An 18,209-nucleotide genomic window follows, 5' to 3' on the forward strand; every position below is an offset into this window, starting at 1 on the left:
TGAACCACTTCCAATAGCCTCAATAGCCACTTCCAATAACCATATAATTATCTTCTCCTTGAAATATTTTTGATATTTAGATGAGGGGGTTACAAAATTAGTGGAAATTAGGACTTGACCGAGCAATTTAGTCAATAAGTAAAATAAATGTTCACAACCCCCAACTTATAAGTGATTTATCCAGAATATAATAGAGCAGTTGGTATAATTGGAGGCATGTGAATTCTTTATTTGCTGGCAGGGCTTTGGTGAGAGGAGCAATAATCCAGGCACATTTGGTTAGATAAATATTTATTACAATGATAAAACACAAACTACACTGCACACAACAAAACACACAACACACAAGTAGTGTTATGTACAGTATTTACAAACAAGGTGTTTCAAAGGCCTAACATTCTGGTCACCCAGTGAACCCCAGACTGCTACTAAGCACTACAGAGGCCAAATAAGAGATAAACTGCGTTTCTAAATAAATGTGATAATCTGCAGTTAAATCTCTCTCTCTGCACCCCAGATGCTACAAAATAAATGGGATCCTATCTCCCTATTTTAAAAATGCACCCTAAGCAGGAAAGACCAAGGTATCTTTTAACCAGGAAACCCACGTTCCCTAAATACCCTAAAATTTAAATTGACATTTATTAATCCACAACTTACTTAGTTATACCAAGGTAAACTTTACAATTGTTTATGCTGGTTTATGAATAGGATTCCCCTATTATAGGTTTATCAAGAGCCTGTCCAACTGGCAGTATTATAAACATCAATCTGTGTTCAATGTGTTGTTCTATGGTTAGTGGTCTTTGCATAACAAAAATCAAAACTTTGCATAGATATTCCCCAGATTGACCCCCAAACTATCTTGAACGGTGGATGTCACTACATCCTTAGAAGAATGGTCAGATTTTTCTGGTTTGAATGATATGCATGATTTATTAATATGAAAAATAATATCCATTGATGTTAGTGCGTTTACCATAGTGCCTATTTATTTTTTCAAGAAAATTGCAAGATTTAGTTTTCTAACCTTTCTAACCTATACATACAGTATATTTCTTATTTTGGGAAACAAGGACATTATTTTTTTACTCTGTTGATGAAAATACTTAATTTTTGTTTTGTGATATTTTATAGGGCTGTCCAACTATAATTACCTAAGTTATGTTCTTACAGACAGATGACCGCAGACCCGTGGCATCAAAATTGGAACGCTTGAATGGTTATTGATTTGACTGATCTTGAGTTAGGAAAGTCCTTTTTTTTCTTTTTTTGATCCAGATCTGGTTTGCATTTTATAAGTGTGCATAAAAATAAAGGAGGGATCATATGAATTAGAAAATTGTAGTGAATTGCAGCTGTGCCAGTTTGAGTTAATGTTTTCTTGTTTTTCTCTAATTTGTATTTCAATTATTGTCACGATCATCATCCCTCCTCTAGAGGGCACTCCGACCCTTTTGTATTTTAGTTTCGTTTTTACATGCACCTGCCCCCTGTCTGCTGTTCACTATTTAAGTGTGGTGTTTCCATAGCTTTCGGCTCAGCATCTGGAAGACGGATGCCCAGAAGCCCTCCTACCAGCGGGTCCAGGACTGACCTGATGGCATAGGCTTCAGAAAGGCGCCCTGACCATCTGGGTCCAGGGCTCAGAGCACCTGGCCTCGTTATCCTTTTATCCTCTGTGTTCCTGATCGAGTTCCCCCTTCCTGGGGATTTTAATCGTCCTTGTGTTTGATGTGCCTCCCAGTTTTGGATTATGGACTGTGCCCTGGTTTCCCTTTTTGGACTGCGCGACACCCCCAGAGCAGCAGATCACAGCCGTCATGCCCCCCTGTCTGTCTTCCTGTCCTGTTCCTGCCATGTTTCTCCTGATGTCCTACTCCAGTCACTTCCGGATTATACAATCTGCATAGGATCCTAAACAACACATTCGGGAGTCAGAACCAGCTCCCATTACAATTACCTTGATGTAGTCTGAGCCTCCTGCTCTTCAGGGAGAACTGTTTGCCCCTGCATAATCCCAAATGATAAAATATATCATATATATAAAATATTCTAATTTTTTTTATTTCTTTTTTATTGCTTTCCCATAATGTCTAGAAGTTGGAATGATGTGTCAACTTAAACACCTTAAGTAGCCCCTTGAAACAACATTATTTCTCATGTTCCTCTTAGTACCATACTAAATTGGTCTATAGCAACTTAGTCAGGTATACAAGTAAGAGGGCAGCAGCTGTTACTTTGTGGGTTTTTGCAATGAGAAAATTTTTAGTGTGGAGCTGGGGAATCATTTCAGCAACCACGTTCCTTGCAATTTGCATTAATCTAACGTATGGAACCATGTATGTGTATGGTTCTCCCATTTCTACACTCATATATTGAAGCTGACCCAATGATTCAGCATTTTTTTTCCTTGTAAACTATTGTACAGTAGGTCACCTTAAATTGGGTTCTTGCTTTGCGAATAGTGTTTCACTACATAAAACTAATAATACTAAAAGAATGTGTATATACATGTGATTGTATAGTTTCCAAACTATTAGTGCTATAAAATCAACACAAGGAGCAAGAAAGTACTAAAATTTGACACAGAGATCCCTGATCAATGTGAAGGAATGCCGTTTTTAAAATGAGGTTTTGCGAACTACATGAATAAGGTTTGTGTTGTATCCTGCACAATGACAGTAGGCTAAAGAATATTATAGCGATAACTCAGAGATAAAGCTAGAAACTGTAGAAAGATACAGATCAAAGACACTGAATATACCTTTGAGTACAGTGAATGCAATCTTTAAGAAGTGCAGTAGAAGGTGTATCTTACTACTCAGACACTGCTCATATTAGGCTGGCAATCAGATGTAAGCAGGTGTGAAAGAAAACTGGTCAGGGATGACATGGTATCTTTGAAAGAGCTACATGGAATTTGCAATAAAATTTAAGTGACTGCAATCATTTGTCAAACGGTTTTGTGAAAGACAGTTACAGGTTAATTCCATGTTTATATGTAAAAAAAGAGAAACAACGTTTCAGCTGTAAAGCCTTCATTAAGTGTGAGGGAGAGAGGAATAATTATAAAGACATTTAGAAACTGTAGAAACAGGATCTACTCTAAACCCTCTACATTTGCAGATTTAAGCTTTCCTCACCTCTCTTCCCTTTCTCTGTTAGTTTTTACACTCATTCTCACTTGCTACTGTACAGTACATGCTCATTCCCTCCAGCTCCCCTGTTTACTTGCTCTCTTCTTTGTTTTCCTATCATTAATTATTTGCAATTTTCCCACTCTCGCTCAGGCTACACAGCTGAAACATTGTATTTCTTTACCTTTCAGCCTATGCATGACGACGCAGCTCCCTACTTGATCATCCTCAAAAGGTATTGTGGTCAGAACATTTTGATCTAAATGCAAAGCGTTACATCAGGTGCAAACCCAACAGAGCACAGTGTCAACAACACCCCTGTGGCTAGTTCTTATAACAGCAGGATAAGATATTCAAGGAAAATCTGTTTTAGTCAGCTTAAAACCTAAAACTGAAACAATTATTAATCTTTCAGCAGGACAATGAGCTTAAGCACAAGACTAAAGCTACATTGAAGCTTAACAAGAATGGAATGGAAGTTCTGACTTGAATCCAATAGAAAATATGTGGCAAAACCTGAAAATAACTGTTCATCAAGGATTACCAACAAACTTTGCAGGTTTGCATAGAAGAATGGGCAAAAATTGCACCAAAGACTTATCTAAAAAGACCTGCAGCTGAAATTGTTGCTAAAGGTTTGACTCAGAGAGATAAATACTTATTCATTCAAAATGTTTCAGGTTTTGAATTTTGTTTGTAGTTTGTGCTCACCCATTAATGGTTTCTATTTAAGCATTCAAGTGTTCACTTTAGAAAATGCGTATACTTCATTCTTAATTCAACAAAATAGAATATAATTTGAAGGGTGGTGAGTACATTTGCAAGGCATTGTAAGCTTATCCATACAATTCACTCTATAATAACCTTAATGTTTTGTTTTCAAAGTATCATACCACTGCGTAGAATGAATTGTCATGTCATTTGCCAAACTGCTTTATACCACATGGTGTGGCAGGAAGTCGGAGGCAGGGTACACCCTGGCCAGTCCAACTATGTCACACCTTCTGCAGGCAGAAGGTGCTCCTACTCTGTCCTGTCCCTAGTTTCCTGTGCTTTGCTGTCCTTCCGGTGTCTCCCTCTCTGGGGCTGTATATTTCCGGGTCTCTCATTAACCTTTACTCAGCATTGTCGTTTAGATGTCCTGAGACCCGTCTAGCGCCAGGTCGCCCCATGTCCGCTGCTTGAGGGCATGGTCTCTATACGACTCCTGAATTGCTGAGCATGGGCTAATCCCCCGTCCCACTGCTACTCATCTTTTTTGGCTCTCTTGCCTCTCCATGGTTCGTCCCTTCCAACATCCGTGACAATCGCAGGGCAAGTCAAGCCAATCATACATGGGGACACATTGGAGGCTACAGTCAAGGCTGAGGAGGGAAATTTGGCCCAGAAGCCGGGATAACTTCCCATTCTTATTGAGAAGTGCCCAGGAATCTTGAATGACCACTAAGAGTCAGGACCTCGGTTTAATGTCTCATGTGAAAGACAGCATTGAATGAATTGTTTTTTCAGAATCCCTTGCTACTACAACTATTACAGTAATATGTTAACTACAGTAATGTTATTTTTTAATCACCTTTCAATTTCTTTTAAAAGCACATTTCAATCAAACATAATTTAAATTGGAAAGTAGATAATTGTGTGAGACGCTGCAGATAAATATTTATGAAGATAAATACCAAACAGACTATTGTCAGCGTTCATCAACTACAAAGATCAAAATTCAAGAGGGATGTCCAGTAGTTAGATCAGTCTTAAACTGCAGTTATGTTTGGAGTCTGAATGAACTAGCTTCTCAGGCTGCTTGCCTTTTCCTTTACTTAATATCATTCAGCTATAGGTATGGACAGCTGACAGAGGCTTGTTATTTAGTCTGCAGCACAAGGCTGTTACCATTTACAAAGAGAGCATTAGCAATCTCAGATAATTACAAATTCACATTAAGGACTTGAAGAACACATTCTACAATGAGAATGTCAGTAAAAATATGCAAAGTAGATAGCTAAATGTATTTCATACTAATTGTGAATGATTACTGACTGTATTAGAATCTCATGATCACCTTTAATCATAACTAATTTGATCATCTACAGTTCTGCAGTGTTAGTAATGACATCAGAATTGACTTATTAACCACTAAAAATGTATATGAGTAAAGGTGTAAAAAAGCACTTTATTTTAATTTGCATTTATATTTATGTTATGTTGAAATAAGCCATACTTTAGAGGTCATATGAAAACTGTTTATATGGATTATGAACAGTTGCACTGAAATCTTATAGGAGATCATGTTAAAAAATTAAGTTACAACTCTCCCACTCTAGAAAAGCTCTTTTGCTCACACAATATTCCTTGCTAAATGCATATGATTCATTCACCAAAGGCTTAAAGCAATCATCTTGTAACTAACATAAAGCAAAGAGTAAAGAAGCCCTTTAGTGCTAAGAGATTTGCCTGATTCCAAAGCCATTGAAGAAAACCCCACTGGAGCTACACAATGAAGACATTAGCATCTTCTGTGATGCATGCTGGATTCGAAGGTCAGCATTTCAAAGCATTGTAAATCCATCAAACAACTCCTCTAAGGCATTTAGAAAGGCGCAGTTTTACATACTGCATAAACTGTAAGAGAATGCCCAGGCAGATTACAGTATATCTGCATCAGATATTGGCTCCCTAGTCATTTATGAGAGCTTCTTCATTTGTCAATCACAGGATTTCAGCCCCCTGCTTTTGCTCACCTTTGAGAAAAAAGAAGAGAAAAAACATGTTTCAGTTGTGAAGCCTTCTTCAGGTGTGAGAAAGACAGGGCAGACAGCAAAGATGAAATAGCACAGAAGAAAAAAAGCTGGGAGAGGGGAGGAGGCAGGAGGGGCAGGGAGGCAGAGAGGCCACCCGGAAGTGCAAAGTGGAGAAGGGTGAAGAAAGGTGTGAAGTCAAAACCTGCATGAGAATAGAGAAGATTACACGAAAATAAGTCTGTCATTGAGAGAAGGGGGATGGTGTGAACCTAGTTTCAGGATGAGTTTTGTTTCTGTTGATTTTCTGCTATGGGAGTTGAGAAACTCTTCTTTGAAAACAGAGACAGAGAGATCAGTGTGATCATGGCTGTCTGAGGTGAAATGAGAAACTATGGGCTTGAAGAAATCTTTAATCTTCACAGCCCTAACATGTTCTCTGAAGCGGTCTCCTAGGCTCCTTTTTGTTTCCCCAACGTAGATAGCTGGGCATTTGCAGGAGATACAGTAAATGAGGTTGCTGGAGGTACAGGATGTCATCTAGGTGATCAGGAATTGACCTGAGGGGTCCTGAATGAGTGTGTTGTTAGATATGTACAGTATTTGCAGGTGATACAGTAAGTTCTGTTGAAGTGGAAGGTGCCTGTTGTGGGGTGGAGGTGGGGGGGTCCTGTCAAGGGAGCTGTGACCCAGAAGTTTACGTACTGTAGATTGGGTGGTTGGTGGTATGAGATGATTGGGTGGTTAAAAAAAGGGTACCGATGGAGGGATCGCCCTGTAAAATGGAGTAGTTGTTAATAATGGTCCTGGGGATAGAAAGTGTGTTAGAGTGGTAGGGAAGCACCAAAGGAATGCGGTTCTGAGACCGGGAGTTCCTGGTTGAGTTGATGATCTGAGGGCTATTTTTGGCCAGGGTGAGGGCCCTATCCATAACATGGGTGGGGTGTCCTCTGTTGTCCTCTGATGAAAATACATTTTGAGTGCATACATACAGTACATTGAGTGTATACATACTGTATGAATACATCATTTTAAAATATACTTTACATGTGAGATTAATATTTTAAGAATGTGTGTTATTTCATCTTCATTTACAAAACTCACATCTTTTCCTGCTGTTTATAAGAAAATAATATATTTAATTTAATAGGTAAATTGCATATGTATTACTTATATAGTGCTCAGTTTAGAAAAATATAAATATTGAGGATACAGAGAAACAACTTATGTTTTTCTATACCTATTCACGTAGAACACTACAGTACATCTACAGTATATGCTGTACAGTATGTATGCATCATGATTAACCAATGGTCAATCACATTAAACTACGATGAATATTAGAATATTAATGTAAGACTTTGAAACACATCTAATTATGGTCATAATCTGAAAAAAAATAATTTGGATTATTGCAGCTGCATTGATTTTAATAAAATACATTAATTCCTAAAACCCAAGTGAAAAGAACCTTCAGTTAAATAAAAATGGATATACTATAATAAATGCTATCTTAATCACAGATTCTGCAGGCCCAGACTTCCGATTAATAGTTTCTATTTGACTGAAAACAGCCTGTCATATCTCCTTGTCCTTTGGCAGAAATATTTCCAATGCGTTGATCTGTCCCATGAATGCACTTGTTGAATTTTAACACATACAGTAGCATTTAATATTCTAAACACATACAGTACGCCTTCATTAATGAGACCATCCAACAAAAATTGGATTTCACTTCAGTATCTTTGCAAGAACCACAACACCGAAAGTGTTATTGACAAAGACAGTTAAAGGAGAGAAATGCAAATGTTAATGCATAGCTAATAAAGGTACTAATTTGTAGGGTTCCATTAATGTCGAGTAAGAGACATGAGCATTGAGACTCACAATGCTTTCCTGTTTATCAACAGCAGCCTCTGCTTTTTCTTCTTGCCTTATTAGGACAAGAAATTGGGAATGGTTTTCAAATTAATTAATACAATATATTCATTCTTTAAATTAAGTACTATAGACATGATCCCTGTACCCATAGGTTTGGAGGAACCATCATGGTCTTCTATGTACACTTTCACGATATGAAATACTGTATGTTGACAAAATTTAAGTTATTTATAAACTGGATTATGACATTTAAAATTATTAAAACAAAGTATAATATCATAATAATGTTTTATGGCATAAAAGAGGATTTCCCAACTCAGAATTTCAGGGCATGTAACTCAGCATGATTTTATACCATTTTATACTTCTTAGATTCAGACCTTTGAATAAATAATTTTGTTACATTTTCACATAATGCTCAAACCAGGCTAAGATTGAGGACTGAGAAAAATTCATTGGCACATATACTGTATGTGATGAAATATGAAATGTAGTTTGGAATGGTAGCAAACACAATTAATAAAGTACTGTATGCATTTGCCATGGAAATTGTTTTACAAAGTCTACTCTGTATCTCAAGGTCACTGAGGTTGAATATGGTGTTTTGACTGCAGTCCATAATTTGCATATTGGAGTGGGTTTCAGGGAGAAAACTACTTAATTGTACTCCACTAAAGCACAAAAACATATTCAGCATGTTGAAATGCTCTGTCCAATTGAATACAATGAGCTCTTATAAGGTCAGCACTTTACATTATTAAATGCTCACTCTTTTCTTTTAACTTTTGTACAAAGAATGTTTTTATTCTTATATATCTTTTATATATCTCATGTTAATTCAACATACTATTTAACATAACAAACAATACAGATTCAGATGAACATACAAGTGAGTTAACACACACAAAGCAAACAGGGTGAACTAATAAATAATAATCTTCAGCATTATGATTACTATTACAGTATCTGGTGTTACACCATGCCCCCGGAGGAATCGGGGTTCCATCTCGCATTCCAACACTGTTCCCAATTAGCCCATTTACCCCTGCCTATTTAATGCTGCTTCACACTCTCCACTCCGCTCAGTATTAGGGTTCTTCCTGGCTAGAGCTACCTCTGTTCTCGCAATTATTTACGACATGGTTTTTGGCTTCCTGATCCTGGGTTTTTCAACTACGTCTCCTGGTTTTGGTTTTGGTACTTTGATTCTTGTCTGGTTTCGACTCTCGGCTATATCAGGGTTTACTGCTTCGCTTCTGGTTAGTACTTTTGCACTGGCTTGTCTACCTTCGGCTTTCGGACCTCGGATAGTTCTATTGACTGCGCCTCTGGAGTTTGCCCTGGTTTTCTGCATAGGGTCTTTACTACTAATCCCTAACATCTGGTCCTGAACAGACGTTTTGGAGAATCAATGTGTGTAGTACAAAAGGTGTACCCTAAAACTTGATATGCGTGTAACAGGGCAACTCTGGAGTGTCGGATAAGGAGTCAAGCGGCCTGAGGGTGGTGTTACACAAATACTGTATATGCACAGGTTTATTAGAGAACTAGCTTTACTTGTGTGAAGCCGGACTGCCAGGGTAGTCAGACCCTTGCTGACAGTTGTGTAAGCAAGTAACAAAGATTCACCAGGAATTAGACCCTCACTGTCACAGGGTCTCATGGTGAAATTTCGGATGAGCAAGGTAGAGCAAGATAGGAGTTTCTGGGGAATCAATAACATCTTCTATATGGCTAACAATGTTGGAAAAATCACAAAACTGTATCATTGGTCACTTAAATAATGTTAACTTCATTGTGCACTTGGTTTGGATACTGTCCCTTTAAAACCCATGGTAGGCAGTCCTATAAATTCTTGGTCACCATACAAGAGAGGGAAGAGCACACATATTCTGTTGGTAATGTGCGGTTGAATCTCCTGGCCAGAATTATTTTTAAAAAAGTTAAAGATTATGGGCTGGAAGTGAAACCATTAACTTTGGCTGTTGCATATTCATTTTATTTCTGTATAAATAACTTTAAACATTCATTTACAGATCCCTCAGGATAATTCTACCCACAGCAAAAACAACTGATCACTGATTAATAAAGTACCATCTGCCATAGGGTAACTTTTGTTGACCCCATGTACTGTACACATCGAACCTTGGTGGGATGACTTTAATCAATAGCACTGTCAGTCACATTATCTAGCTTAATGAGGGATAAAGAGCTACCGGTGTCCAATAAAGCATGCAAGGTTTACTATAGTCCATTTACTACAACCACCACAATTACTGAGTTATTAAAACTGTTTCCCACCTCCTTCTCTATGGAAATAACAGAATCTGGACAATTTCGATTTATGCAGAGAATATACAGAAGCGTTATGTCCTGGTAGCTGGTTGTCTGGTTGATCTTTGCCTGGTCCTGAAGTACTGCTGAGCCAGTTGTGCCACTTCCAGCCTGTTTGCTGGGTCATCTTTCTTTATCCAGGAATAGACGTCCATTGGAAAGACAAGCAGCAGCACAACAAGGATGATGACCTTTCCAATGTTTTCCTTGGATTGTAAAAACCTTAGTCCTTGGGTTGATGATAGATCTTTTTTGGTGACTCTCCTGCTTGTGTAACAATCCCTCTGAAGCACAGACAGGTCTCTGGTGAAATGTCAATCTTGGCCAAGAGCTCCTCCTTCAAGTGAGTATACTGATTGGATTCCTACTGGTCCAACACTGCACAAGCTTAAATGGTTTTCCTAGTTCACAGTAGGGAAAAAGCCAACATGCCCATTCTTCATCTGGCCCATGCCCAACTCTTGGGTAGATGTTCCAACCTCAGGAGATAGTTTTCAATGTCTTTTCCAGTTTGAAAGGTAGGCATCTTCAGTTTCTTCTGGTAAGACACTGTTTTCTCTGGTGCCCCTCTTTTTTGGTTGGCTTTGAGGTGTAGACCTCAGTTTTCAGTTTTCCTCCTTCAGATGGCATTTGAATTATGCTGACAGCTTTCACTTTTGCTTAGCATAGCATACACCTATCATAAACGGCATAATATTAAATAGCTTTCTTCTGAGAAAGCCCTGTGTGTGGTGCCATCTGGCTGTCTTGTTCCTATTAGTGGTGTGGTAGTGGTTACAAAGAGGCTGTCCGAAAACTTGTCCTCAGGTCTCAAATTTCTTCTATCAGTACGCTGGGCAAACGTTCTTCCAGCACGGGGGTACCTTTAAAGCGGAGACGACGGCACCGAAATTTTTTGGCGCGCCTTCTCTTTAAAGCCCTGGCCAAATATGAAGACAGTACATACAGTTATAATTCAAACGGAATTAAAAACTACACATCCCAGTAACCATGGTGGTGCTTGTGATCATTGTTTTTAACCAACGAAACAGGGCGAAAAATCAGTCACATGACTTTGGGGCAGAGTTTCGAAAGCTTAACCTATCAGCAACAAAGCGAAATTTACACGATAGGCTACCTCAAACTATCAGTTACACGACTGTGTATGTCGCTTAAGCCACTCCTATTTGGCATTTCAGTAATGGAGACGAGAAGACGCCCACCCCCCCCTCTCTGGGTGCCTGATTTGCCGCCATCTTTAACCGCTTCGTGTCTAAATCGCAGTAGCTACACGTACGAAATAAAGTTCATCCCAGCTACAAAACATATATATTTTTGTGGTAAGAGGGAGCAAAACATCAGTATTTACTGCTATTAATTAGTGTACGATTGAAATTTGAAATCTGAGTCTAAATATAAAGTTAAAATCTCGACAAAGCAATGTAGGAAATACAGAGAAAATAAATTCTTTCTGACATCTAAAATCAGTTTCGATCAAGGTCTCTAAAACAAACAAGAAAAAGAGGATTTTCGGAGGGCAATTACGCTGTATTTATATAGAATAAGTGATTTATGAGTATTCTAATTTCTTGTTCGTTTAAAACAGTGAAATGTCAGCTGCAAAAGATCGAACCAGAAACAGCACTCTCTCTGCCTGTCATAGACGTTCAGGAAAGGCTGAATGAAGTCATGTCAAGTACAATAATTCGGTGATCAATAATAACAGTTGTAGGACAAGAAACAAAAGATACTGAAAACTTAAGATTTTTAAGGCTAAAACTCAAATTCATTCTACAAATTAAGGCAAATGAAAATTCAGGACGTTAAAGTGCTAGAGGTGTAAAAAAATACAAAAATGCACATGAGCAAAAATTTTTAGAAATGGAGCAAACAGAATAAAAGCCATGCCTATAGTGCAGAAGAGGGATGCAGGAACACTTGCTTAGATATACAAAAAAATCACAAAAAGGTGTATGTTACAAAAGAACATGCAAACATGTACATCAATTTCCCTTCGCGATCAATAGTCTTATCTATAAACATGAAACAGAGTGAGGAATCAGAAAATTAGCATGCATAAAAAACAGCAATTCTGTCAGTGATCCCTAAATGAATTAATAGCAACTATGGTTTCATGGAGGGCTTCTCAGATAGTTGGGCATTTAGGTAAACTGCCAGGTGAAAGGACTTGTAAACATATTTTGTTAAAGCAAGTCAGTTTTTTCCGCAACACATAAAAGACATTTTTCCAAGAAAGTTTGTCACTAATGAAACCACTAAATAAAGACATAAATATAGAAATCTTAAGATTTGTTTTATTTAATGTTGGTAGCAGGATGAACTGTCAGGTTGAGCTAAGTGTATATTTTGTCGCAGAGTTGCTGCAAGATGTTAACAGTGAAAAGGGTATTTAGAAATGAGTTATTTCAAGATTAAAATTTTCAGAATAATTGCAAATCTAGCAGGATAGAGAAAGCACCGAAAACTGGCAGTTAGATTGATCAGATTAGTATGAAAAGTCATTTAGCAAAGGGAATGAGAAGAGTGACAAACTAGTATACTTTAGATCTTTTTTTCTGAACCAGGGAAAATCTGATCATGTTTCCCTATAACAATAATAAAAAACTTTATTTTATATATTACCATTAAAGGTGGCATCTCAAAGCAATACAGTAGATGTAAAAACAGATAAAAGGACCACAGATTACAAAGTAAATACATATAAGAAAGACAAGCAGTTAGAGGTGCTACCAAAATTAGAAAATGAAGCAGATACAGACACTAAGTCTTCTGAAAAGAAAGGTTCTGAGGTTAGATTTAAATGCACTCAGGGTACGTGACTGATATCACTGGGAATACAAATTGAGAGCTCTGGGGTGCAGCTAGAGAAGACCCTGTCACCCACAAAATGTAGATGTTCTTGAGGACAGCTAGAAGACCAGAGTCAGACGGACAAAGGTGGGGGAGTAGACAGATAATAAGCCATATACTGTAGGTACTGAATGAGGATGAGGAATTTGAAGCTGACTCGAAACCTGATAGGTAACCAGTGCAAGGACTTGAAAACAGGTGTAATGCATCCCTGATAGGATTCTCGCTGTCATATTCTGAACAAATTGAAGATTACTCAGTGTGGATTTAATTTCCCCAGTGAACAGGATGTGCATTTATTAATTCTACAAAAAAAAGCCTTTCTTAATTTCTCTAGTTCTTAGTTTCTCTAGTTCCCTTTAAAATAAACTATTATCCCACAATGCAGAGTATTAAATGGCCAGTATTTACACATGATATTTGTGATTTAAAGAAATTAACACAAGCAGCTTTTGGGGATTTAAGTGTTGGCTGAGTTATTGCAGGATAAAAGACTAGAGATGTTGGTAAGAAGAAGATAATTTTGGGAAAGCTAAGGAATACACTGATAACAAGAACACTTCCTAATGGGGTTAGGCATACTTTTGATGAAGATGATGAAGTTAACAGACTGTATGTTTACATAGATACTGAAATGAGGATTGTATTTTAGATTTTGTGCAGTTACTAGTATTGAACTGTGTGTTGGATGCACATGAATTGAAGGAATGGGCAAAGAAAGTTGATGCGGATCCAAAGAGACAGCATATTAAGATGTTTATAATTAGAGGTAATTTGTTTAAATAACTAGGTATGGATACTGATGTGCAAGAGAGGTGGAAAGGCCAACACTATAAAATATTTTATTCTCAGTGAGATGCTGCCATTTCATAGTGGGTTTCTAACACTGTGTATAGTTCCATCTATTTCTAATCTCTTTATCCAGTACAGAGGATTTGGAGCCTATCCCAGTAAGCAACGGACACAAGGCAGAATACACCCTGGACATAGCGCCAGTCCATCACAGGACAGACAGACACACACACACACACACCAGGGCCAGTTTTCCCATAAACCAATTAACTTACCAGTATGTTTTGGAGTGCGAGAGGGAGTCATATCACACATATGGAGAAAAACCATGTAACCCAGAGAGAACATGCAAACTCCCCACACACAGGATGGCAGGAATTGAATCTAGGACCCGAGTGCTCCAAGATAGCAATGCTAACCACTTTGCTACCATTATAAATGGATGGATATCTTAGTTATCTTTCTAGTTCACAGGTTTGCATGCATAATTTAATTTTGAAAGGCGCTGAGACATCAGGTACTACTGTTGTATTTATGAAAAAGAAAAGCATACTAACAACTGTGCCATTCTTCTCTTTAGTTAATACAATTTATTATTTATAAACAGTTAACATTGTTAGCAAAATATTTTGAATTATATTTAACCCTATTTCTTCTTTAGTTTTGTATTTAACTTATTATATGATAGTCAGATTTAATGTATCTTTGAACAATGAAAATATATTTTTACAAGATGCGGGGGAAAGTGCAACAACTTATTACAGTGCTAAATTTAATATTGATTGCTAATAGTTTATGCTAACACCTAACTTTCTTAATTAGGTGTAATTAAAACAGTGAACTAAGTGTAACATACCATTCAGAAATACGATCGAGCATAGTTTTGTGGTGTTTGTATGGATGAAACGTTTCTAAAATGTATAACGTAACAAAATTAAAGACGATTAAATTCTGTAATCTTTCCACTTGTAATGTCATTAGACAGAACAAGAAGTTTCTGCTTTGTCTAAGGATGGTATCAAAAAGTAGTCTAAGTGGTGAGAAAGTTGTGCTTAATGATAATTAAGTGACTTAAAAGTAAAAAGAGATGCTTCATATTGCTCGATTAATTTTAAAAACTAAGTTATAAATGCAGACGCGATCGCTGCCATAAGAGCTCCAGGCAGTAGAACGTTCGTTCTGTACTGCTGCGCTCCTCCCTCTCTCGGTGCCGCGCCCCTCTCTGACGGAGCGCAGTGGGCGGTACGCTATTTTCAGAGCCTCTGATTGGGAAAAAAAGACCTGCTGATGAGTTTCACACAACAGGAAGAGAAAAGAATGGGATTTTTTCTCTTCGAAACGTGTGTTGTCTTTATGAAATTCGTGTATTTTAAACGTTTAATTAAGAAGTAAAAACCTTACAGCGTACACAGAGATTCTGAGCTGATCACGAGGAAGAAAAATCACCAATTTTTCGTGCATAAAAAGTGGTGTTTAACTCTCGAAACCTATTTTTATAGGTTTTAAAGTCGTGCAATGTCTAAGTTAAGCAGGAACACATCATTATATCTCATTTTTTATTTCTTTTTAAAAAAAAATAAAAATCGTTTGCCCAGCCTACTATCAGTCCTTCTTCGTTGGGCAGTGAAAATTGACACAAGATTGAAATCAGATCGGTCTGATTTTTTGGGATTCCATCCCTTGCTCCTTGGCTGTGAGTCTTTGGCCTGGCTCCCAGGGTAGCTTACTCTTCCTCATCAGACTCCAATGTGCCTCAAGGGTCAGTCTTTTTTCTATTCAGTACCATCTCTTCTTTGGGTGTCTTTGCTTTCAAAGGATAACAAAAAGGTAAGAAAAATGTCTCAGTTACAGCATTTTACATTAACATTTCAACCTTCGTCCTAAATGGTGCCTCCATATTTATGGCAATACACATATGCATCCTAACTCATTCCTAATAATATAGCCAGCCTGAATGCCCGCAACTTGTGTCCAAGTAAGCATCTAATAATAATGACATATGTCTTCGGCTAATACTACTGGGGAAAACATACATGATGTATGCATTAGTGCTTCCTGAGACATGTGACAGAGCCCATTGTTACAAATATTAAAATATTGTTGGTATATTAAATATTAAAATATTGTTCACTAATCAAAACTGACAACTGCACCAAAAATGTATTAAGCATCATATAAAGTAAGTTAGACACAAGGCATTGACTGACTCATAAATGACTGGAACACATAAAAAACAGGATAACTGAAAAATATATATATGAATCTAAAAATCCAATGAACAAAACTAAATACATTCAGTAAATTAATAAAACAGAAAAGATATAGGATTAAAATACAAGGAATCAAACAAAATATAGGAAGATAAGAACGGAATAGGCTGATGTACAGTATAATATGACAATTACTGTAAATATAATTACATTAAATTAAGATTTTAAATAAGATTAAAAACTTTTTTTTTCTATGTTCCACACAGCTGACCCTTGATTGTTCTCCGTTCCCCATTGGCCAACCATCACACCACTGTTTCAATATGATGTTATCATCAATCAGCCCTCAGCCAATCAGAACTCATTTTATTCACTATATAACATGGAGGCTTTCAGGAAGAAAAGGCCTTTTGTTTGACTTCGGTCCTGTTTGGCTTTGATTATCGCTTCGCTTCTGGTTATTGCTTCGGCTTCGTTTGTTGGTTTGTTTGCTTTGTGTGTGTGTATTTTTGTATAGCTTCGGCTTTGTTGTTTTGTTGGTTTTACGTTAGTTTCTTTGTACTTTCATTTGTTTGTGTGTTCATCCTTGTTTTGTCATTACCTTGCCCCAGCGTTACATGTTCAATTTTTGTGTTCTTTTGTACCCTCCTCCTGTTGATTACTCTTGTTTTCCCTTATTTGTATTTCTGGTTCACTTGTGTTTTTGTGTGAACTTTTGTATATAAGGTTAGTTTAGGTTGTTGGGTACACTTTACACACTTAGTTGATTTTGTATTAGTACACTAGGTTAGTATGGGTGAGTGCCATTTGTCTTGTATGGTTTTGGGTAGTCAGTGCAGGTTAGCTAGGGTGTTGAAGACGCCGAAGACCGTGTGTTTTGGGTTTTCTTTTGTAGTCAGATTAGCTTTCCCTCACTGTCCTAGCCAGCTCCATTTTGTTTGTTATTTTCTTTCCTTTGGCACCACTTTAGTTCCTTACCCTTGTTATCACGCTTCCTAGTCCCTCACCAAAACCCACCTGCTTCCAAAAGAATTATCCTAGACGTTACACCCCTTTACCCCTAGACACTTGGGGTCATAACATTAGTTATTTATCATAATTCAATTTAAGTACATAATTAATTGTCCTGGTGTGAACTAAGGCTAGTTCTGAAATGTGTTTCTGCCCCAAAGTTCTTTGCTGAATAAAGCAAAGTGGCTTTCTGTATTCTTAAAATCTGGTAGCCCCTACTACTCTTTTCACAAATCAGATACCATGTTAGAAGACAATTTGGTGGTACATTGGGAATCCTTTGCTTTTAAAACTGTGCCCAGTAGATTGTAAGACAAATTTATGCATGTATTTCTCATACTGTATCTCTATTAGTTTCCACATAAAGCCAGCACAATTTTCAGTTTTCCTCCTTCAGATGGCATTTGCATTATGCTGACAGCTTTCACTTTTGCTTAGCATAGCATACACCTATCATAAACAGCATAATATTAAATAGCTTCTGAGAAAGCCCTGCGTGTGGTACAATCTGCCTGCCTTGTTCCTATTACTTCATAGACAGAGTTCCAGTTGATGCTCACAAGAGTGGCAATGAAAAAAAAAGGAAAATAAATGAATGCATAGAAATGGATGTACATGTAATTGCAAAGATGCAGGTGAAAGTGCTGCATTATGTAAGACCTGTCATTAAACAGTATTTTAAAGCTAACACAACTAAAACTGTAAATTCAAATGATTAAATTAGATATATTAAATTAACTTTATTGGTTTGATTTAGATGTTTAACAAATTTCACTGTTAGTTGATTTTCAACTCAACAACATAGCAGTGCAACAAAGTCTCACACATATCACATTTGTTCTGCATGCAGTTATGATGTTATGTCACATACAGAGTAAGAATAACAAACAATTAAATTCAAGATTCATCTGCTTGTTAATTTGGAATAACCACCTGTTTTACAGATAATGAACTGTTAATATACCAAAGTATTTGGCTCATGCTTTTAAAATGATTTTATTTTTTACTACAGGACAGAAACAGGATTGTGCACCTCTAGGGTCTACTGCCTCAAAAATAGAAGCTACTCCAACTGTTTAGTGATGATAACACTAAGAAAACAATATTTAGGAACAAAGTGAACCTTCAAAATGTTATATAGCCCCAAGCAGAATTGTTACTAATCATTTACTTCAAGTCATTTAACATGAGAAGAAACACAAAGTTTGTTAAGAGCTTTGGAATCCAAGCACAACTTCAGGGATCCATACTGACAG

This window comes from Lepisosteus oculatus, chromosome 8, assembly GCF_040954835.1.
Source record: "Lepisosteus oculatus isolate fLepOcu1 chromosome 8, fLepOcu1.hap2, whole genome shotgun sequence".
NCBI classification, from domain to species: Eukaryota; Metazoa; Chordata; class Actinopteri; order Semionotiformes; family Lepisosteidae; genus Lepisosteus; species Lepisosteus oculatus.